At 41.2% G+C, this 22985-nt stretch overlaps 1 long non-coding RNA gene across 2 annotated transcripts; it reads right to left on the minus strand.

Moving 5' to 3' along the window:
• Positions 1–1414: 1414 nt before the first annotated feature.
• LOC132538714 (uncharacterized) lies at positions 1415–22975 on the minus strand. 2 transcript variants are annotated; one of them, XR_009550070.1, is made up of 6 exons: positions 22904–22975; positions 22391–22460; positions 21202–21272; positions 19071–19196; positions 10956–11057; positions 7762–7834 (listed from the first exon to the last, which is right to left on the minus strand). It is a non-coding gene; the product is annotated as an uncharacterized LOC132538714 (long non-coding RNA). The 2 variants fall into 2 exon arrangements; XR_009550071.1 differs by lacking the exons at positions 7762–7834; positions 22904–22975 and adding an exon at positions 1415–1470 and having other exon boundaries at positions 22391–22745.
• Positions 22976–22985: the final 10 nt, after the last annotated feature.

Raw genomic sequence — 22985 nt, forward strand, 5'->3', positions numbered from 1 at the left:
GAGTTACTGGACACACTGGTGAGGTCATCTGTCCAGGGAGGTCAGGATGGTGTCATAATAGTACCTGCAAGTTGGTGGATGAAAATATAAGATACAGAAATTATTCAGCAAATAGGAACCCAAAGATAGTAATAGAGTAAATGAAACTAGGGGTCTTCATGTAAGAAGAAGCTAGGAAGTCTATTTTAGGTATGCTCCATATTGTCCATGACTCTAGTAATTCTTGCCTGAGCCTGACATCTAAGGAATTTCAGAAAAGTGATTATTCTTTTATAATAATCTATAGATTAGTAGTTCTCAGTCTGTAGCATGCATCAGGATCACTAGGAGGTAGAGGACTTGATAATATACATGCCTTGAAAACAGAGTTTCTGATTTTGTGATTCTCAAGTGGCACAAAAGAATCTGCATAACTAATAAATTCTCTCTCTCTTTTTTTTTTTTCAGTGTTGCATCAAGACCACGTGCTTATATACCACCACCATACAGTGCTTTATCTTGGCAACTGTTGTCATTCTTTTATTTAGAGATGAAAGGAAGACAACAGAAAGACATATAAGGCACCATAAAATTACTCAACCAAATAATCACTGCTGTCAACATGGGGAGGTAAGGATCAAGAATAGCTGGTAGGAAGTAGTCTAGACTAGTGTAGCTAACATTGAGTAGCATACCATAGAGTAGTTTGCAATTATAAACTAGCATTCAGAGAGTAGCCTAGCCTAGCATAGCCTAGAAACTATGAGTAGCAAAGGCAAGCAAGTCTAGCCGAGCCTAGCTGAGCCTAGCTGGCAGAGAGTAGCCTAGCGTAACCTAGACTAGCCTAGTCAGCAGAGAGTAGCCTAGCCTAGCCTAGCCTAGTATAGCCTAGCCTAGACTAGCCTAGCTGGCAGAGAGTACTCTAGTCTAGCCTAGCCTAACCTAACCTAGCCTGGCCTAGCAGAGCTGGCTGAGAGTACCCTACCCTAGCCTAGCCTAGCCTATAGCATAGACTAGCAAAGTCTTGCCTAGCTTAGACTAGCCTGGTGTAGTCTAGCCTAGCTGGCAGACAGATAGCAGCTGAGCCTACCCTAGCCTAGCCTAGTATAGCCAATATAGAGTAGCCTAGCCTAGCCAAGAAACACTTAGTAGCCTAGCCTAGCCTAGCTTAGTCTTCCTTTGTCTTCTCTAGACTAGCCTAGCTGGCAGAGAGTAACCTAGTCTAGCCTAGCTTAGCCTAACCTAGCCTAGCCAAGCCTAGCTGGCAGAGAGTAGCCTAGCCTAATCTAGAAACACAGAATAGCCTATCTTAGCTTAGATTAGCATAGCTGGCAGAGAGTAGCCTAGCCTAGCCTAGCTTAGCCTAGCCTGTTCTACCTTAGCATAGTCTTGCCTAGCCTAGCTTAACATACCCTGGCCTAGCATAGCCTAGCTAGGACACACTGGTGAGGTCATCTGTCCAGGGAGGTCAGGATGGTGTCATAATAGTACCTGCAAGTTGGTGGATGAAAATATAAGATACAGAAATATAAGATACATAGTCTTATACAGAAATATAAGATACATAGTCTTGCCTAGCCTAGTCTAGCTGGCAGAGAGTAGTGTAGTCTATTCTAGCCAAATGTACACTAGCCTAGCCTAGTCTAGGATAACATAGCATAGCCTAGACAGCGGACAGTAGCCTAGCCTAGCCTAGCCTAGCCTAACTTAGCGTACCTTAGCTGGCAGAGAGTAGCGTAGCATAGCCTAGCATAGCCTAACTTAGCATAGCTTAACTGGCAGATAGTAGCCTAGCCTAGCCTAACCTAGTCTAGCCTAGTCTACCTTAGCATAGCCTGGCCTAGCCTAGTTTATCATAGCCTAGCATAGCATAAATTAGCATAAATTACCTGGCAGAGAGTAGCCTAGCCTAGCCTATCCTAGCCTTGCCTAGCATAGCATACCTTAGCGGGCAGAGTAGCCTAGTGTAGCCTAGCCTAGGCTAGCACAGCATAACATAGCCTAGCATAGCCTAACCTAGCCTAGCCTAGCATAGCCTAACTTAGCATAATTTACCTGGCAGAGAGTAGCCTAGCCTAGCCTAACCCGCCTAGCCTAGCCTAGCATAGCATAGCCTAGCATAGCCTATTTTAGCATAGCTTAGCTGGCACAGAGTAGCCTAACCTAGCCTAGCCTAGTCTAGCCTAGCCTAGTTTAGCCTAGCCTATTCTACCTTAGCCTAGTCTAGCCTAGCTTAGTTTAGCCTAGCCTTACATAGCATAGGCTAATTTAGAATACCTTAGCTGGCAGAGAGTAGCCTAGACTAGCCTAGCCTAGCTTGAACAGGGACTAGCCTAGCATAGCCTAGAAAAATGAGTGGCCTTGCATACCTTAGCGTAGTCTATCCTAGTTTAGCATAGCCTAGTGTAGCCTAGCATAGCTAGCAGAGAGATATAGCCAAGCCTACTATATTCTAGCCTAGCCTAGCGTAGCCTCGCTGGCAAAGAGTACCCTAACCTAGCATAACCTAGCTGGCAGAGAGTAGTGTAGACTAGTCTAGCCAATCTAAACTAGCCTAGCCTAGCCTAGGCTAGCATAGCGTAGCCTAGATGGCAGAGAGTAGCCTAGCCTAGCACAGCCTAGCCTATCTTAGCCTAGCCTATGCTACCTTAACCTAGTCTATCCGAGGCTAGTTTACCATAGCCTAGCCTAGCGTACCCAACCTAGCAGAGAGTAGCCTAACCTAGCTTTGCCTAGCATAGCCTAATTTAGTGTACCTTGGTTGGCAGAGAGTAGCCTAGCCTTGCATAGCATAGCATAGCCTACCCTAGTCTTGCCTAGCATAGCATAATTTAGCATACTTTAGCTGGCAGAATACACTAGGATAGCCCTACCTTGACTAGCATAGCCTAACTTAGCATACCATAGCCTAGCTGGCAGAGTAGCCTAACCTAGCCTAGCCTAGCCTAGCCTAGTTTAGCCTAGCCTATGCTACCTTAGTTTAGTCTAGACTAGCCTAGTTTAGCATAGCCTAGCCTAGCCAAGGGTAGACCAGCTGGCAGAGAGTAGTCAACCATAGCCTATCGTAGCATAGCCTAGCCTAGCCTTGACTAGCATAGCCTAATTTAGCGTACCTTAGCTGGCAGAGAGTAGCCTAGCCTCACCTAGCCTAGCATAGCCTAGCCTAGGTTAGCCTTACTTAGCATACTTAGCTGGAAGAGAGTAGCCTAGCCTAGCCTAGCCTAGCCTAGCCTAGCCTAGCCTAGTCTAGCCTAGCATAGCCTTGCCTAGCACAGCCTAACTTAGTGTACCTTAGCTGGCAGAGAGTAGCCTAGGCTATTCTATCCTTACTTAGGTTAGCATAGCCTAACTTATAATACTTATCTGGCAGAGAGTAGCTTAGTCTAGCCTAGCCTATCCTAGTCTAGCCTATCCTATCTAGTTTAGCCATAGCCTAACTTAGCATAGCTTAGCTGGCAGAAAGTAGCCTAGCCTTGCCTATTTTAGCATAGCCTAACATAGCATAGCTTAGCTGGCAGAGAGTAGCCTAGCCTAGCCTAGCCTAGCTAGCCTAGCCACCTTAGCGTACCTTAGCTGACAGAGAGTAGCCTAGCCTAGCTTAGCCTTGCATAGCCTTATTTAGCATAATTAACTCGCAGAGAGTCGCCACTCCTAGCCTAGCCTAGCCTAGCATAAGCTAATTTAGCGTACCTTAGCTGACGACTGCCACCTCTCCAGATTCAAAGGAGGTCTCGAAACTTTACATCAGGTTCAACCTGACACTGTTAACTGGCTACGGAAGAAGGGCAAACGCTAGAAGAAGAAGCTGTCAGAGAGTAGCCTAGCCTAGGCTAGCCTAGTCTAGCCTAGCCTAGCCTAGTTTAGCCTAGCCTAGCTTAATCTACCCTGGCATAGTCTAAATTAGCGTAAATTACCTGGCTAGAGTAGCCTAGCCTAGCCTAGTCTATCCTTGCCTATTCTATCCTACCCTAGCCCAGCCTAGCCTAGCATAAGCTAATTTAGCATACCTTAGCTGGCAGAGAGTAGCCTAGACTAGCCTAGCCTAGCCTAGCACAGCCTAGCCTAGCATAGCCTTACTTATAATACTTATCTGGCAGAGAGTAGCTTAGTCTAGCCTAGCCTATCCTAGTCTAGCCTATCCTAGTCTAGTTTAGCCTAGCCTAGTTTAGCCTAGCCTGGCATAGCCTAACTTAGCATACCTTAGCTGGCAGAGAGTAACAGAGCCTAGCCTAGCCTAGCCTTGTCAAACCTAGTCTAGCCTAGCCAAGCCTAGCCTAACTAGAATAGCCTAGCCTAGCCTAGCCTAGCCTAGCCTAATTTAGCATACCTTAGCTGGCAGAGAGTAGCCTAGCCTAGCTTAGTCAAGCATAGCCTAATTTAGCATAGCTTATCTGGCAGAGAGTAGCCTAGCCTAGCCTAGCCTAGCCTAGCCTAGCCTAGCCGAGCCTAGCCTAAATTAGTGTACCTTAGCTGGCAGAGAGTAGCCTAGCCTAGCTTAGCCTAGCATAGTCAAGCATAGCCTAGCCTAGCATAGCTTTACTAAGCATAATTAGCTGGCAGAGTAGCCTAGCCTATAGCCTACCCTTTCCTAACTTAGCCTAGCCTAGCCTAGCCTAGCCTACCATAAGCTAATTTAGCATACCTTAGCTGGCAGAGAGTAGCCTAGCCTCACCTAGCCTAGCATAATCTAGCATAGTATAACTTAACATACTTAGCTGGCAAAGAGTAGCCTAGCCTAGCGTAGCCTAGCCTATCATAGCCTAGCCGAGTTTAGCCTAGCCTAATTTAGCCTAGCCTGGCACAGCCTAGTGTAACTTACCTGGTAGAGAGTAGCCTATCTAACCAATCCTAACATTGCCTAGTATAGTCTAACTTAGCGTACTTTAGCTGCAGAGAGTAGCCTAGCCTAACCTAGCCTAGCCTAGCCAAACCTAATCTAGCCTAGCCTAGCCTAGCCTACCATAAACTAATTTAGCATACCTTAGCTGGCAGAGAGTAGCCTAGCCTAGACTAGCCTAGCCTAGCCTACCTTAGAGTACCTTAGGTGCCAGAGTGTAGCCTAGCCTAGCCTAGCCTAGCCTATTCTACCTTAGCCTAGTCTAGTCTAGCCTACCTTATCATTGCCTGGCCTAACCTTGCCTAGCATAGCCTGACGTAGTGTACCTTAGCTGGCAGAGAATAGCCTAGCCTAGCCTAGCCTAGCCTAGCCTAGCCTAGCCTAGCCTAGCCTAGCCTATCTTAGCCTAGCCTAGCCTAGCCTAGCCTATCTTAGCCTAGCCCAGTTTAATCTAGCCTGGTATTGCCTAATTTAGCATAAATTACCTGGCAGAGAGTAGCCTCGTCTAGCCTTGCCTAGCACAGACTAACTTAGCGTACCTTAGCTGACAGAGAGTAGCCTAGATTAGACTAGCCTAATTTAGCATAGTATAGCCTAATTTAGGATACCTTAGCTGGCAGAAAGTAGCCTAGCCTCGCCTAGCCTAGTGTAGCCTAGAATAGCCTAGCCTAGCATAGCCTTACTTAGCATAATTAGCTGGCAGAGAGTAGCCTAGTTTGGCCTAGCCTAGCAGAGCCTAGCCTGGCATAGCCTAATTTAGCGTAACTAACCTGGCAGAGAGTAGCCTAGCATAGCCTAGCATAGTATAGCTTTGCCTAGCATACCCTAATTTAGCATACCTTAGCTGGCAGAGTGTAGCCTAGCCTAGCCTAGTCTAGTTTAGCCTAGCCTACTCTAGCCTAGCCTAGCATAGCCTATTTTAGCATAGTTTAGCTGGCAGAAAGCAGCCTAGCCTAGCCTACCTTAGCCTAGCCTATGCTACCTTAGCCTAGCCTAGCCTAGCCTTGTCTAGCCTTACTTAGCATAATTAGTAGGTAGAGAGTAGCCTAGCTTAGCCTAGCCTAGTCTAACCTAGCCTAGCCTAGTTTAGCCTACTCTAGTTTATTCTAGCCTGGCATAGCCTAATTTAGCATAAATTATCTAGCATAGCGTAGTTTAGCATAGCATAGTGTAGCCTACCTTAGCGTGGCTTAGCTGGCAGAGAGTAGCCGAGTCTATTTTAGCCTAGCATATCCTTGCTTAGCCTAGCATAGCCTAGTTTATCCTAGCCTATCCTACTTTAGCCTAGTCTATCCTAACCTAGATTAGCATAGCCTAGTGTAGCCTAGCTGGCAGAAAGTTGTTAGCCTAGCCTAGCCTAGCCTAGCCTAGCCTAGCCTTGCCTTGCCTTGCCTAGCATAGCCTAATTTACCGTACCTTAGCTGCCAGAGAGTAGCCTAGCCTAGCCTAGCATAGCATAGCCTAGCATAGCCTAACTTAATATAGTTTAGCTGGCAGAGAGTAGCCTAGCCTAGCTGGCAGAGAGTACGCTAGCCTACCCTAGCCTAGTCTAGCATATCCTAGCTGGTAGAGAGTTGAGTATCTTTGCCTGGCCCTGCCCTCCCCACTGAGCCCTGCCCTGTTGAGTCTAGCTTAACCTAGAAATAGAGAGTAGCCTAGCCTAGCCAAGTTGGCAGAGAGCAGCCCTGCCTAACCTAGCCTTACTTAGCATAATTAGTAGGTAGAGAGTAGCCTAGCTTAGCCTAGCCTAGTCTAACCTAGCCTAGCCTAGTTTAGCCTACTCTAGCTTATTCTAGCCTGGCATAGCCTAATTTAGCATAAATTATCTAGCATAGCGTAGTTTAGCATAGCATAGTGTAGCCTACCTTAGCGTGGCTTAGCTGGCAGAGAGTAGTCTAACTTTGTCTAGAGGAGCCTAGTCTAGCCTAGTCTTTCCTATCCTAGCATAGCCTAGCCTAGCTGTCAGACAGAGAGTAGTCTAGCCTACCCTAGCCTAAACTAGCCTAGACAAACCTAGCCTAGCCTAGCCTAGCCTAGCTAGTAGATTAAAGCCTAGCATAGCCTAGCTTATTTAAGTAGTCTATCCTAGCCTAGCCTAGCTGGCAGAAAGCATCCTAGCTTAACCTAGCCTAGCTATCAAGAAAGTAACCTAGCCTATAGCACTGAGTAGACTATGGTATCCTAGTCTAAATTTCTGAGAGTATCCTAGCCTAGCCATAGCTGTCATAGCCTAGCCTAAACTGAGCAGCCTATTCTAGCCTAGCCCAGCTGGCAGAAAGTAGTCTGTCTTAGTCTAGCTACCACTTCCATCTAAACTCAAAGCTAGCTTGGCTAAAATAGGCTACTCTCTCTGGCAGCTAGGCTAGGCTAGGCAGGCTACGCAGTTTTAGCTAGGCTATGTTAGGCTACACTCTGCCAGCTAGGCTAGGCTAGGCTACTCATTACTAGCTAGGTTAAGCTATGCTACACTTTGTCAGCTAAGCTAGGGTAGTCTAGGCTACTCCCTGCCACTTAAGCTAGGCTAGGCTCTGCTATTCAACCATAGTTAGACTGGCTAAGCTCCTATCTGCCGACTATGCTTAGCTAGGCTAGGCTATACTCATTGCTAGCTAGAAAAAACTAGTCTACTCAGTGGGAGATCATTTAGGCTTATCTACTCAGTGCTAGCTAGGCTATGCCAGGATACTCTGTGCCAGCTAGGCTAGTCTAGTCTAAACTAGGCTAGGCAAGTCATTGCTAGCTAGTCTAAAGGAGGCATTATCTGTCAGGGAGGCTTGGCTAGGCTAGGCTACTCAGTGCTAACCATGTTATGCTAGGTGAAGCAGGTCTACAGGTGTCTTTCTCTCCACATTAGTCTTCCCCTCCTCTATCATTTATCTCTGTCTTACCTAACAACAACAGAAGAAGCAGCAGCAGCAGCAACAACAGCAGCAACAACAACAGCAACAACAACAATGGAAAAAATGGCCATCAGGAGCAATGGATTCATAATGCACACACCAAGCTCAAACGATAACCCTGGGGGGGGGGGAGGAAAGTAAATGTTTTCAACATTCTTCAAACATACAACTAGAAATTAAAAATTTAAGTTGTATCATTTACAAGAGGACCATAAAATAAGAAACTGTTAGGTACGATCTAACGAAATGACTGTGAACACTATTTAATGACAAATATAAAAAGGAGGAATGTGATGGAAATGCTGTCTTGAACTGAGAATATGATACCACATGAACAAATGAACAAAGAGTACAAGGTGTTGGTATGTTTCATATTGGTTTGCTCCCCTTCCCCCCGACCTCTGAGAGAATTGGTTTGGCCCTTGCTAGTTTTGTGCCCTGCTTTCTCCCCGCCCCCTATGCTAAGGACGTCCAGAGTCCCAGCAGGAGCCACACAGGGAGAATGATGGAGAAGCACATGGTGTGGTGATTTGCCCGTTCGTGAATAAAGACTAAACTGCAGCTTCTCAGCCCAGCTGTGTGTCCTCAAGTCTCTGTCTCTGTCTACCGCCGCAAAGCTAGCCTGGCCTGCTGGAGCCTCCGAACTTAAATGACAAATGGCATAGCCCGGCCTGCTGGCGCCCCCAAACTTTAACGACAAATGGCGCCCACGTGGACCTGACCTGTGCATCTCTCAGATAAGTGAAGACAATTTGGCTGCCTATGTACTATGGCCTTCTCTTCTGCTTGTGAAGAGATCTCCAAAGGCCTCTGCCCTTTCTTCACGAGACTGTTTCACTGTTTCTGGAACAATTATCTCTGGACCACTCTGTGGTTTCCGCCCAACGCCAGCCTGTAGGAGCCCAGCACCAGCCCTCATGAGCCGGCTTTCCATTGCGCTGGCTCCCTCCACGCTGCTCGGCCGCTGGGAGCAGGGCAGCAGACATGGCAGGGCCGTGGGGCAGGGCCGCGGCGGCCTATCCTGGCTGCCACCCCAGGGCACCTCGGCCCACGCCTTCTGCAAGGCTGGCCCACCCGCCCTCATGCTATGAAGTCTGGACAGATCCTGGACCACCCGGAGACCACGGGCTCCCTGCCAAAACTGGGCCCCTTGGCCGAGATCCCCAGCTTGGGTCTGAAGGCAGACAAGCTAGAATACGCAGAGATTCGTCCAGAGATCGCAACCTGCAATTCCTAGAAATGAAGCTGCCCAAGAGGCCACCGCTGGACAACGCACTCCCCGAATGTCTAAGACAGTATAGATCTAAATTCGTGTTTAAAATGACATGTCTTCGTAACAAAAGTTTCTCTCCTTGTGTATTAAAGACCATGTTTATGTGCGTGTTTAAAGTTTGGTAAACAGTAACTTTAAGGTTAAAAATGTAACTTTAAGGCTAAATTCTTACCAGGAAAAGTTAAATGAAAAAGGTTTTCAACGTAATTGTCATAAAGATAAAATTAACTTACATTTAAAGTCTGAGGTAAAAATTAGTTAAAAATCAATATATTTTAACTGAGTTGGTCTAAAAAAAGACCTGCGCACACCTAGGATGTGTCTCCATCTTGAATGGGTGTAACAAAAGGTTAAAAAGACGTTGTTGATATGCAAAAGTCTCAAATTCCTTCTCAATTAGAAATGTTAGGTTTCTATGGTTATGCTAGTGATTCTCATGCCTGAGGCTTTTTTCTTTCTATGGTTCATGTTTGCCTTTCCACATTTTATTGTTTGAACTTTAAATAGCCTTGGAATCGTGCTGGAAGGGACTTCCAGTTGTGATAGAGTTATCAATTGTGGTAAACTTCTAACCTGCTACAAGTTTTGTTTCATAAGTAAGTAAGTAAATTGCAGCTGTCAAGTTCTCTACAGAAAAGCAGAATTCCGTTGGCTGACATTCCCCATCAAGACAGACGTACAACAATTCACCCATTGGCAATTCTTTGGTGGACATCTGCTTTGGACTTCTATCGGACTCACTGGTACACCTCGGACACTTTACACAAAACTAGCAGCTTCCCCTTATGCTGCTGGGTTTCTCAAAGACTGACTGCAGCCATGCCTTGGGACTCTAGGCCTCACCCTTCCCCCATGCTAGAAAATGCCCGTTGAGGCAAGTATGCCCCCCCCAGAGGCAGGAAATGTTTTTTTTTAAGCTGATAAAGTTTTGCCCACAAAGAATGCAAAGAATGGCCCTCTCAGGCCTTCCCTTGGCAGCATACTGGTTCTTATTACTCGCTTACATGTTTCTCCATGTTTGTGCCAGTTTCTTTTTTTTAAATGTCTGTACGATATAGGTTTCTGTTCACCCCACAACCCTGATACTGTGGTCATTTAGTTAAAAACAGAAGGGGGAATTGTTGGCATGTTTCATATTGGTTTGCTCCCCTCCCCCCAACCTCTGAGAGAATTAGTTTGGCCCTCGCTAGTTTCACGCCCTGCTTTCTCCCTGCCCCCTATGCTAAGGACGTCCAGAGTCCCAGCAGCAGCTGCGGAGGGAGAATGATGGGGAAGCACATGGTGTAGTGATTTGCCCGCTCATGAATAAAGATTAAATTGTAGCTTCTCAGCTCAGCCATGTGTCCCCGAGTCTCTGTTCACCGCCGCGAAGCTAGCCTGGCCTGCTGGAGCCTCCGAACTTTAACAACAACAAGGCAGGATAGTTAGTATGAATTTATATAATTATCATGCTTATTAAGTCATTACCCCTTAAAAGGGAAATATGTAGCCTCTACAGTCTGAGAGGTAGCTCAGGAATGTCCAGGTTCAATCCCCAGCACTATGTATACTGAAAAGTACTCTGATTTCTTTCTCTCTTTCAAAAATAAAATTTAACAGGAAAAAAAAAACATAATTTTAATAATGTTTTGAGCACTGTATGTATAAAAACTACATAACAATATATATTATTTTTATTCTTACTCTTTTCTTGGCAAGAATGCAATACTAATTACATTTTTTTCAGTTGCTTAAGCCAAAAAGGAATGAAAATGATAAAAATGTCTAGGTCATTAAGTTACTTAAGGAAAAAGTACAGTCTTTCTAGTATTATATATTTCAAAATAACACTTGTTAATCTAAAATTCCTTTCTGTTTCTTGTTTTATAAAAATAGGTGAGATATACCTTATTGTTGAAGTCATTTCACCATTTGGAGCATTCACCCAATGGGTTAAATAACTTCACTCTTTTCAAAAGTTTCGTACCTCCCAGTTCTCTGATCAAAATCTCAAACTGAACTTTTGTGTATGTCCCAGAAACTGCTAAAGGAAAAGCAGAAGACTTGATATGAACTTCATCAAGTTGATCTGTAGAATCAGGGATATATAGGAGACATTATTGATAACTTTGATTTGGTATTGATGCTATTGCAAGGTCATAGGCTAGTTTCACACATACCGTAAGACAATAATACATTAACTTCATTATTAGTTTAATCCTCTAGTCCTAAATCTCAATTTGAGTTAGAAATACTGGTTTTCATGGACCAGGCGGTAGTGTACCAGGTTAAGCGCACATGGCACGAAGTGTAAAGACCCGCATAAGGATTTGGGTTTGAGCTCCTAGTTCCCCAGCTGTGGGGTGGTGTGTGTGGGGGTCACTTCACAAGCAGTGAAGCAGGTCTGCAGTTGTCTATATCTCCCCCTTTCTGTCTTCCCCTCCTCTCTTGATTTCTCTCTGTCTTATCCAACAACAACAGTAATAATAACAACAATAGAAAGGAAAACTAGCGTCCAGGAGCAGTGGATTTGTACTGTAGGCACCATGCCCCAGTGGAACCTGGGGGGGGGGGGGATACTGGTTTTCTCTGCAGTTTTGGAATATAGTTTAAGGTTATCTTTAGTAAATTTAAAAAAGGAAAGTATATTTTTTACTACCTGTCAGTAAATAGTAGTGAATACTGGTTTCTGACCCTATGAGCATAAACAACTAGCTGCATTGGTGGTACATGTCCATTTGTTCACATAACTGCATCAACAAAAGTGTTTCCTTGTTTCTTCAGTGAGTATGTTGTATGATAACAAAATCTTTTAGCATAAAGCAGTCAGGCTATTTTTTTTCTAGTGGCAACTCCATTTTAAGAATATCAGTAGGGAGTTAAATGTTTTTTATTTTATTTTATTTTATTATTTAAGAAAGGATTAATTAACAAAACCATAAGGTAGGAGGGGTACAACTCCACACAATTCCCACCACCCAAGCTCCATAACCCATCCCCTCCCCTGATAGCTTTCCCATTCTCTATTCCTCTTGGAGCATGGACCCAGGGTCATTGAGGGTTGCAGAAGGTAGAAGGTCTGGCTTCTGTAATTGCTTCCCCGCTGAACATGGGTGTTGACTGGTCGGTCCATACTCCCAGTCTGCCTCTCTCTTTCCCTAGTAGGGTGTGTCTCTGGGGAAGCTGAGCTCCTGGACACATTGGTGGGGTCTTCAATCCAGGGAAGCCTGGCCAGCATCCTGGTGGCATCTGGAACCTGGTGATTGAAAAGAGAGTTAACATACGAAGCCAAACAAATTGTTGAGCCATCATGGACCCAAAGCTTGGAATAGTGGAGAGGAAGTGTTAGGGAGGTACTCACTGCAAACTCTAGTGTACTTCTGCTTTCAGGTATATATTTTGCAGTAGTTTATGGATACGTGTGAACATAAGCTCTCTCTCACAGAAACTGGTGTATATCTAGGTTTTGGGACTTTGTTAGAAAGTGAACCACATGAGATGAAATTAGAGTGTACTATAAAAGGAAAGGTCTAACCTGAGTAATGAAGCTGAAGGGTTGTCATACCACACGTGAAGTCTCTGGACACAGTCTGAGGTGAAGCATGTTGAGGTGGAAATCGTTGCATTGGATAGGTTGTGATCGGCGGATACAATATTATTTGGTATGGATTGGGAGAGGCATACGGGAAAGTGGGCCCTATCCAAGGGTTCCAGGACTGGGGGAAGTAGGGGCTCTATAGTGGAGATGTGAGGTTCCTGCTGTCTTAGGGTTCAAAAAGACAATCGATAGTTAATGTTATCATCACATTATTTGGTAATTGGGTTAACTTTGAAAAGTCCTTTTGTTAGGGTTTGCTGTACAGTACCCAGTATCTTGTATATAGCTGTGCTATTGGATGCTTCTAATCTACTTGGTCTAGGCTTTTGAGAGAGTCTGCATATCTAATACACAGCCTATATATTGAAAAGATTCAGTTTGTGTTTTGAAAAAATTTGAGACATACAATTGATTTTCCCCCTCTCATATTAATTAACTACTGATTTATAAGTCTACATTTTGCTAGGAGTGTACATAAACACCATTCCCACCACCAAAAGACTGTGACCCATCCCTCCCACCCACTCCCACCCCCCACTGGCCCAGGAAGCTGCATGTCTACCCCTCACCACAGGATTTTTACTTTGGTGCCCTTCTTACAATTTGATCAGGTCCTGCTTTTAGTTTCCCTTTCAGATCTAATTAGTCACCTTCTGTTGATGAGTGGGATCATCCCATACTCATCTTTATCTTTCTGACTTAGCTCACTTAACATAATTCCTTCTAGCTCTGTCCAAGATGGGTCAGAGAAGGTGGGTTCATTGTTCTTGATAGCTGCATAGTATTCCATTGTGTATATATACCACAGCTTTCTCAGCCACTCATCTGTTGTTGGGCACCTGGGTTGCTTCCAGGTTTTAGCTGTTATGAATTGTGCTGCTATGAACATAGGAGTATACACCTCTTTTTGGTTGGGTGTTATGGAGTCCTTGGGGTATAACCCCAGGAGAGGAATTACTGGATCATATGGAAGGTCCATGTCTAGCCTTCTGAGCGTTTTCCAGACTGCTGTCCACAGAGGCTAGACCAATTTACATTCCCACCAGCAGTGCAGAAGGGTTCCTTTGTCCCCACATCCTCTCCAACATTTGTTGCTGCTGTCCTTTTTGATGTATGCCATTCTTACAGGAGTGAGGTGGTATCTTAGTGTTGTCTTAATTTGCATTTCTCTGACAATCAGTGACCTAGAGCAGTTTTTCATATGTTTGTTAGCCTTTTGGATCTCCTCTGTAGTGAATGTTTTGTTCATATTCTCTGCCCATTTTTGGATGGGGTCATTTGCTTTTTTGGTGCTAAGTTTGCTGAGCTCTTTATATATTTTGGTGATTAGTTTCTTGTCTGATGTATGGCATGTGAAGATCTTCTCCCATTCAGTGAGGGGTCTCTCTGTTTATTTAATAGTTTCTTTGGATGTGCAGAAGCTTTTCAATTTGATGTAGTCCCATTGGTTTTTTTCTGCTTTAGTCTTCCTTGCAATTGGGTTTGATTAATCAAAGATGTCCTTGAGGTGTAGGTGGGAAACTGTTTTACCAATGTTTTCCTCTAAGTATTTGATTGTTTCTGGTCTGACATCTAGGTCTTTGATCCATTTGGAGTTGATTTTTGTTTCTGGTGAGAGTAAACGGTTCAATTTCATTCTTCTGCATGTTACAACCCAGTTTTCCCAGCACCATTTATTGAAGAGAGCCTCCTTTTTCCATTTAATCCGTTGGGCCCCCTTATCAAAGATTAGAAGCCCATAGGTGTTGGGAGGAGTTAAATATTTTAATATGATGTTATCATACTAAATCCCAGAACTTTTCAATAAAACTTCTTTGTAAAAAGTAAACTTTTAAAGTTATCAAAAGTAAGCATATTATTTTCAGTGTAACTAAACAAATAAATCAAAAGCTATCCCAAGACTCAGTTCATACACGTATGGCATCTCAGTTCATGCATATGAAGCCATAAAACATTTTCTGTTTTTGATGATTTGTTGATATGTCACTATGGCCATCATTTTTGTAAGTTTCTTTTGGATGAATAAAGTATTAAGGATGTAATATTAAAAAATCTGATTGACAATTATACAACTTTAAAATATGGAGAAAATATTAACACCATCTACTTTTGATATTTTAAAACTCACATATATCATTTTATATATAACATTTACTCATATATATTTTATATATAATATTTATAGGATTATGTATTTTTATAAATACCTGTTCATATATATTTGCTCTGCAGTTTTGGAAAAATAGTAATGTTATCTTTAGTAAATGTCAAAACGAAAGCCCATCTTTCATGAGGCTCTCAGTATATAAGGTGAAGAAACCATTATTAAAGATATAGTTGTATCTTGTGGCCAAGCAGTGGCACATTAAGTATGCACATTACAATGCATAAGGAGGTTCAAACCCCTGGTCATCACTTGCAAGGGGAAAGCTTCACAAGTAGTGTAGCAGGACTATAGGTATCTCTCTGTCTCTTTCTTTATCTGTCTTCCCTACCTTCTCAATGTCTGTCTCTATCCAGTAATAAATAAAATATTTTTAAAAAATATATAAATATATCTATTATCAAATTTGGGTATGATGTCATTTCTATCATTAGTAATTTAAAGTCTAAATTTATAATCCCATTCATCAAACATCTAGAAAGTTAGAAATTTTCACAAAGGGGTTATCCATTTTATTTAGCTAATGTAAAAAAAAATAATAAAACTACATTTGTCTAAGTCCTGGTAGCATTAAAGGAAAGGTTTACATGCTTTGTTTGAAAGTATATCTCTATTCCCTATATCAGACCCTACAGAGCTCAAGGATAGGGAGGGAACGTGAGATGTGGATTTTTAATGCACATCTCTGATGAAAAACAAGCTTGGGAAATATCAGCTAGAATGCTATGCAGTCTGAAAAAAGAATTTAATTATCTCTTTCAGTTTCGCAGATAGTTCAACTCTCTACTACTACTCTATGAAATGCAGCTGTATAGAGGGACCTTGTGATGGGCTATGAATTCTTTAAATCATAGTGTCTAGCTGGAAGATAAGTTAAAGGTCATCTAATGACTGTGATTTTCTGCTCATTTCCCCCCTCAATTTAGCCTCTTAGACTACCATCCCCTATTTATCAGTACTTTAGGTTGGTGTTTATGCCAATCACATGTCACTAACCTAATTAACAAAAGTAGTATCTTTTAAAGAGCTTACTATTACCACAATAGATTTATTTTTAATTTCTAGCCTAACATGCTTACAAATTTTTGGATTGACAAGTGTCTGTAACAATTCATGTCTAATTTATAAACTTAGTCATTCCCTAGGGCATAAAACAAGTTAAGCTAGGGCTTCAGAATTTTAATTCCTTAGTTATTATTGCCAGGTATAATGCAAAAATACCACATCTACAAAAATATAAAAATGACTTTAAGAATACAATTGATTGGTATTATAGGTATTTAAGTAGACAGCTTGCATTAGTCTTTGAAATTGTATTTGCTACTAAACACTATTGCTATTATTGATGAGTTTTAGAAAAAAAAAAACAACTCTGATGATTAAGTCCGTGATTGAATTGCACAGCATAAATGCATTGTGTTTCAGCAAAATTTTTCCTGTAATTCAGAGTCTAGAAGACATTAAGCTTTTATGTATTGATTCTTTTCTTTCCTTATGTAATCAATTTAAATCCTGTGCCCTTTATTTCCCAAAAGATTGTAACATCCATACAAAATTTGTTTCTGTAAATATAAGATCCTGTGTACTACACCATGCCATCAGATATTTTTCAGGCCCATCTGTACTGCTGTCACTTCAGCAACAGAGGTGGTGGAGGAAATTGATTCTAACACAAACTTGAAATAAATGCTTTGTTAAAAATAAGATGTCTCTAAAGTATAATTGTGAAGAACAAAGTTGATTATGAAAAAAATGAAAGAATTAAAACAAAAATTTTAAAAGATGTCTCAATAAATGTTTAAAAGGGGGGCCTGGGCAGTAGCATGGCAGGTTAAGCACACATGGCTTAAAATGCAAGGACCACAGTAAGGAGCTAGGTTTGAGACCCCAGCTCCCCTCCTGCAGGGGGTGGGTGTGGGGGGATAACTTCACAAGCAGTGAAGCAGGTCTGCCGTTGTCTGTCTCTCCCCCTCTCTATCTTCCCTTCCTCTCTCAATTTCTCTCTTTCATATCCAACAACAATAGCTATAACTTATATCAAGGGCTTCTGTTGTTTCAAGGATTAGCTTCTTTTTTAAAAAAAAATAATTTATTTCTTTTTTGGGGAATTAATGTTTTACATTCAACAGTAAATACAATAGTTTGTACATGCATAACATGCCCTTGAGATAAGTTTCTAATTCCCGTAGGAAGGATGCTTGCCAGAAACTAAGTGACATGCCATATAGTTATAGTGACATACCATATAGTTATAGTTAAAAAAAAAAACAATAGCTATAAGAACAATAACAAGGGCAATGAAATGAAAAATGGCCTCCAGTAGCAGTGGATTCATAGTGCAGGCACTGAACCCCAGCAATAAACGCAGAGTAAAAAAAAAAGAAAAAAATAATGTTTAAAAGAAATGGAATCTACTAGATCTCACATTTCTTTTATTAGCAGGGTAAAAACAGCTTTTTTAAAAATAATTTTTTAATGTCTTTATTTATTGGATAGAGACAGCTAGAAACTGAGAGGAAAGGAGGGCATAGAGAGGAAGAGAGACAGAGAGACACCTGCAGCCTTGCTTTACCACTTGTGAAGCTTTCCCCCAGAAGATGGGGACCAGAGATTTGAACCTGGGTTCTTGCACATTGTAACATGTGCTTTCAACCACATATACTACCACCTGCCCCCCCAAAACAGCTTCCCCTTTTAATTCTTATATATTAGTTGGACATTTGCCCTTGACCAAAGGTGATTATAAAATTTCATCCTTGAAGGAATAAAATTATCTTGTCTTAAACCAATGAGTAAAGTATAGTCTATCTGGCACTGATAGTTCATTCAGCAATAATTATTTATTAAAGGGATACTATATGTCATTCAGTACCCAGAACATTGGAAACATAAAAATATAGAACAAAATAAAAAAATCTCAGGGCAGGGGTAGGAGCATTATGGTTATGCAAAGAGACTCTCATGCCTGAGACTCTGAGGTCCCTGGTTCAATCCCCTGCACCACCATAAGCCAGAGCTGCTCAGTCCTCTGGTTAAAAACAAATAAACAAAAGCCAAATCTGTCTTATCCTCCTGGACTTTAATTTAGTGGAAAGAAAGAGATACTGATCAAGCAAATACCATTTCTCATTATGATGACTCCTACGTAGTAAAAAAAAAAAACAAAAAACAAAAAAACAAAGAGGGAATGAAAATTGAAAAATTTGGCATTCTTGGTAGAGCAATGAGAAAAGTGTTTCTACTAATGTGAAAATTGAGCATGTCCTGTTTGAAATGAAAGTGCAAGCCCAGTAGATACATACAGTAAGTCTTTTCCCCTTAACTAGGTCTTACACCTCCTGAGAGTAGAAACAAAGTGTTAAATGTCTTGGATATCATTTCCTTTCTTCTCAGGGTCTTGCACAATAGAGATCTAAAATACGTTAATTGTTGTGAAAGTGATTAAACCAGGACAATCATTAGTATCTTGTTCCAGTCCATAAAGCAAAGACACAATTACAAACTTCATGAGAAAGCAGTACGAATCTTACCAGACAAGAATGATTTCCCACTACTCTCTCAACAAGAATGTTCACAGAACAAAATAGCAAACCCACATTGGCAGGGCTAGCAAAGTAGCTCACTTCCATTGTGTGTTGCTTTGCATTGTGCACCACCCAGGTTCAAGCCCAGCCCCCATACCTGGGAGGAAGCTTCAGTGCTGTGGTCTCTTTCACCCTCTCTCTACGTTAGTACCATTTCTGCCTCTATAAACACACACACACACACACACACTGACAAATTATAAAGAAATTTACTATATGTAGTATGCTATCATTTTACTGACTTATCAATTACTGTTTTAATAGTCACAATCCTATGAAAGCTTTGCCTAAAAGCAATCTATATGTGAATGATAATGCCTACCTGTAAATGGTTTCAATCTGATGAAACCATGTTATACGTATTCACTTAATAAACACTTTCTGTTTCCTTACTATGTGTCAGATACTAAAGTTATATCTCAGGAAACAGTGCCTACTCTGAAGGAGTTTATTTGCTGGGGTATTTCCCCTATGGAGGAAGAGAATCATGTTGGAGTCTCAGAGAAATCTATGCTCTTAGTCTCGGAGAAATTTGTGCTTTTTTCCTCTGACTCTCAGGGATGAGTACCGTTTAGGGAAAAGACAAATACCATTCAGGATAGAACAAACTAGTTAGTGAAAGGATGCCCAGAAGACAGCAGTTTCCTTAGCTTCCAAACTAAGCTCCTCTTTTGAGATAGGCACAAAGGTATTCAGAACTAAACACCATGGTAAACTGAAATTTTTGATCAAGAAACAAAGACCAAATCTACACACCTTAAGAGATATGGCAGTACAGGTACCACCACTGTGATGTTCACAATTGTCATTTCCATCTGAGAGTATGTTGTGCCTGATGCTCCATAATATAATAGACAACCCTGGGACCTCTGACCACTGCTACTAAAAGAATTGAGAAACAAATAAAGTAAGCCATTGTTTAAATATGTACAAAGTTAACTACTATCTAGATAAGAGCTGAGTAAAAGCTCATGTGAGGTAACGGCTGGTAGTGCACTTGGTTGAGCACACATGTTACCATGCTCAAGGACCAGGTTCAAGTCCCTAGTCTCTACCTGTGAGGGAAGCTTCACAAGTGATGAAGCAGGGCTCCAGCTGTCTCTTTCTCCCTATCTCTCCCTTCCATCTCAGTTTTTGTCTGGTTCTATCCAATAAATGAAGAAATAAAATAATTTTTAAAAGAGCTTATTTTATACTGAAAATGATAATATCTAGTATTTTCTGTATTTACTCTGTTTTATTCAAGTGTTTACATTTCTCAGGCCACCCTTAAATAAAGATTGGGGCTAGTCGTTATTTTTCAAACTTGGACATTTTAGGGAAAAGCCTTTAATTGGACATATTTTCCATCTCATTTGTCCTTTTGCCCTTTGTTTTGATTGTTTCACTGAAGGAACCAACAATTTTTTTTAGTAGCCTCCCAAGTTGACATTTCATGAGTACAGATGTGTCAAGCTGCTATCTGATCTTTCCAGAGTCCTGTGGCTTTCTTGTCTAGTTCTGTTGGGAAATCTGACATACACTGTGATCATGCTGTAATTTTGACAGGGGAAATCTAGCTGAAGCACAATTGCCTCTACACAAATAACCTAAATGTCTCTCTCTCCTATCCATAAAACAAATGGTTATGCCAGTTTGATGTGTAGAGCCATGAAAAGAATGATGCATTATACTGTCAGCTAAAGCAATGAAGCACTTGCACTTTGTCTTTCTGGATCACGCACGTGGACACACAAACAGTTATTTCTTGTTATTGTACATGTATTTGCATTTTCTTAAGAGAATATCATATTTTTTATTGTTTTCTAACTAAGCAAAAGAAAGTATATAACATTGTTAGATATCTAGAAAACTGAGTGCTTGGGAGTAGAAAAATGAAATTGTTGCTTAGCTTTGGGGTTACAATCCCAAAAATAAACAGCATGGAAAATAATAAAAAAAATTAGTAAGTTGGACAATGTGGGAATTCATTTTCTCCAGTTAGAAAGATGCAGTCAATGATCTTTTTGCCATGCCACAGTTGTTTTAGACCAAATGTCAGGAAAATTTAGAATTATTTACTATAACTTTTGGAAAAATAGTGTTTGTCTTACTTACCATACAAAAACATTCTTTTTAAAAAATTGAAATATATAGAGTCCAAGCAGGTGTCACAATGGAAAAAGCCTTGGAATCTCAAGCATGAGGTCTCGAGTTCAACCATTATCATCTCATGTGCCAGGGTGATGCTCTGGTTCTCTCTCTTTAGCCTCCTCTCATTAACAAATAAATAATTTTTTTTTTAATTTGAAATATCTCCCTTTTGTCCTTAGCACAGAATAGCCTTATGATTATACTCAAGATCATCCTGGAAAACATATGCTTAATGAATTACAAGAGTTCAAATATCTCAATTATTTTTATCAGCAGAAAATTATACTTTATTCAAACCTAGTTACTGCACAGTAATAGATCCAACAGATTTAGAAATGGAAAGACAAAAAGATCCTACAGATTTGTTTTATTAAGAACTCTACAAGTCCTTTGTCATAGAATAAGTATGCTTATTGTCAAATTGGAAGTTAGCAACTGAGAATTTTGAACTGGCATTTATTGTTATAAAATATATATATATATCCCATATAAACATATTTACTCATTAAAGTGAAAGAACAAATGTTTAAGTGCTTACAACTTATAAATACATAAGGTGCTTTAATTCTTTTTATTTATTACAAAATTAAATGTCTTAGAATGAGAAAGATATAATCACCTTCTATTTATAAAATCAAAATAAATGGTCTTTCTTGAAAGGTCTTAATCTGTGGTCTATATGGCCTTTCCATATAGACCACAGATTTAGTATGTAACATGATAAAAGTTATGCTCTTTGTTTAGTCTAAGTTACCAGGATGTTGCCAACTGGTGTCCAACTGGTTCAAATAATGATTGATGACAGTAGACAGAATTCTTTAATGACTGTAAACAGATGACAACAATAATTGAATTAATAATGATTATACTTTCATTCTGAATATCAGGACTGTAGAAATCTTATATATATTAAGGTGTGCAGTAAAGACCTTCTGCACCCCATAATGACGCTGGGTCTATACTCCCAGATGGATAAAGAATAGGAAAACTATCAGGGGAGGGGATGGGATACAGAGTTCTGGTGGTGGGAATTGTGTGGAGTTGTACCCCTCTTATCCTATGTTTTTTGTCAGTGTTTCCCTTTTATAAATAAAAATTAAAAAGAAAAAAGAAATCTTAGATATAGTCACAGAAGCCCAGGTGATGACAACAAACTTTAAGTGACCAAGATGGAATTCTAGCACTAATTACTACCTCTTCCCCCATCTAAGAGTTAATAGGTCTAGGAGTTTGTTTGTTTTCCTTCCTTCCTTCCTTCCTTCCTTCCTTCCTTCCTTCCTTCCTTCCTTCCTTCCTCCCTCCCTCCCTCCCTTCCTTTCTTTATTTCTTTCTCTCTTTCTTTTTGACTCCAGGGTTATTGCTAGGGCTCGGTGCCTGCACTAAGAATCTACTACTCCTGATGCCCACTTTTTTCCATTGTTGTTGCTGTTGTTGTTGGGTAGGACAGAGAGAAATTGAGAGCGGAGGGGAAGATAGAGAGGGGGAGAGAAAGACAGACACCTGCAGAGTTGCTTCACAGCTGGTGAAATGACCCCTTCCCCACCCTCGTGCAGGTGAGGAGCCTGGGGCTCCAACAGGGATCCTTGCACCAGTCTGTGTTTCTCACTACGTGCACTTAACCCAGTGCACTACCGCCTGGCCACTGAGGATATTTTTTATACTCTTGGTCTTCTAATTTACATCTTTCTGACTTGCTGATTTTCCTGTGTCCTCTTCTTATTTTCATCAGTTTGGCACTAAAGCTGTTGTATCTGTATTTCTTTTCCCTTATAACCAAATAGAGGAAATTCCAGGTAATTCTCACTGGGATTACTCAAAGTTCAGACTTCAAAGATCAAAGTCCTCATTAACTCTATTGCTAAGGAGATTGCTGCCTCCAGCAGATTCAGGAAAATGCCACTGCCATTTACTTCAGTTCTGAAAATACCTGCCTTCTTACTTACCCTGAAACTTTCTCTATTTCTGAATATTTTAACATCGTGTTAAGTTGCTATATTATGTCCATTCTTCTCTCTTAAAAAAACAAAACAAAACAAAAAAACCTTAGCTCTTGGAGCAGGAAGAACAATTCTGTATTATTAAGTCTAAAAAGGATCGCCCCCTGGATAGAAAAGGATGCTAATGCACTAAGAACAGGGGCCTGAGCGTGGTCACGCACATGTATTACCACCTCTAAGGACCCAGTTTTGAGCTCCTGTTCCTTCTCCAGCTCCCCACCTGCAGGGGGAATGCTTCATAAGAAGTGAAGCAGGTCTGAAGTTGTCTATCTTTCTCCCTCCCCTCTCAATTTCTCTCTGTCCTAACCAATAAAACTGAAAGAAAAAAAAGCCATTGGGAATGGTGGGTTTGTTGTGCTGGCGCTGAGCCCCAGTGATAACCCTGGTGCAATAACTAACTAACAAATAAATAAATAAATTACACTAAGAATTGTAGCTACCCAACGTTGCATTATTTACCTTTTCTGCTGTGATAGAGCTTACATGTCATATTTTTCTTCTTTTTCTTTACTTCTTTCTTCTTCCCTCCCTCCCTCCCCCC

Source organism: Erinaceus europaeus, chromosome 5, assembly GCF_950295315.1.
Source record: "Erinaceus europaeus chromosome 5, mEriEur2.1, whole genome shotgun sequence".
NCBI classification, from domain to species: Eukaryota; Metazoa; Chordata; class Mammalia; order Eulipotyphla; family Erinaceidae; genus Erinaceus; species Erinaceus europaeus.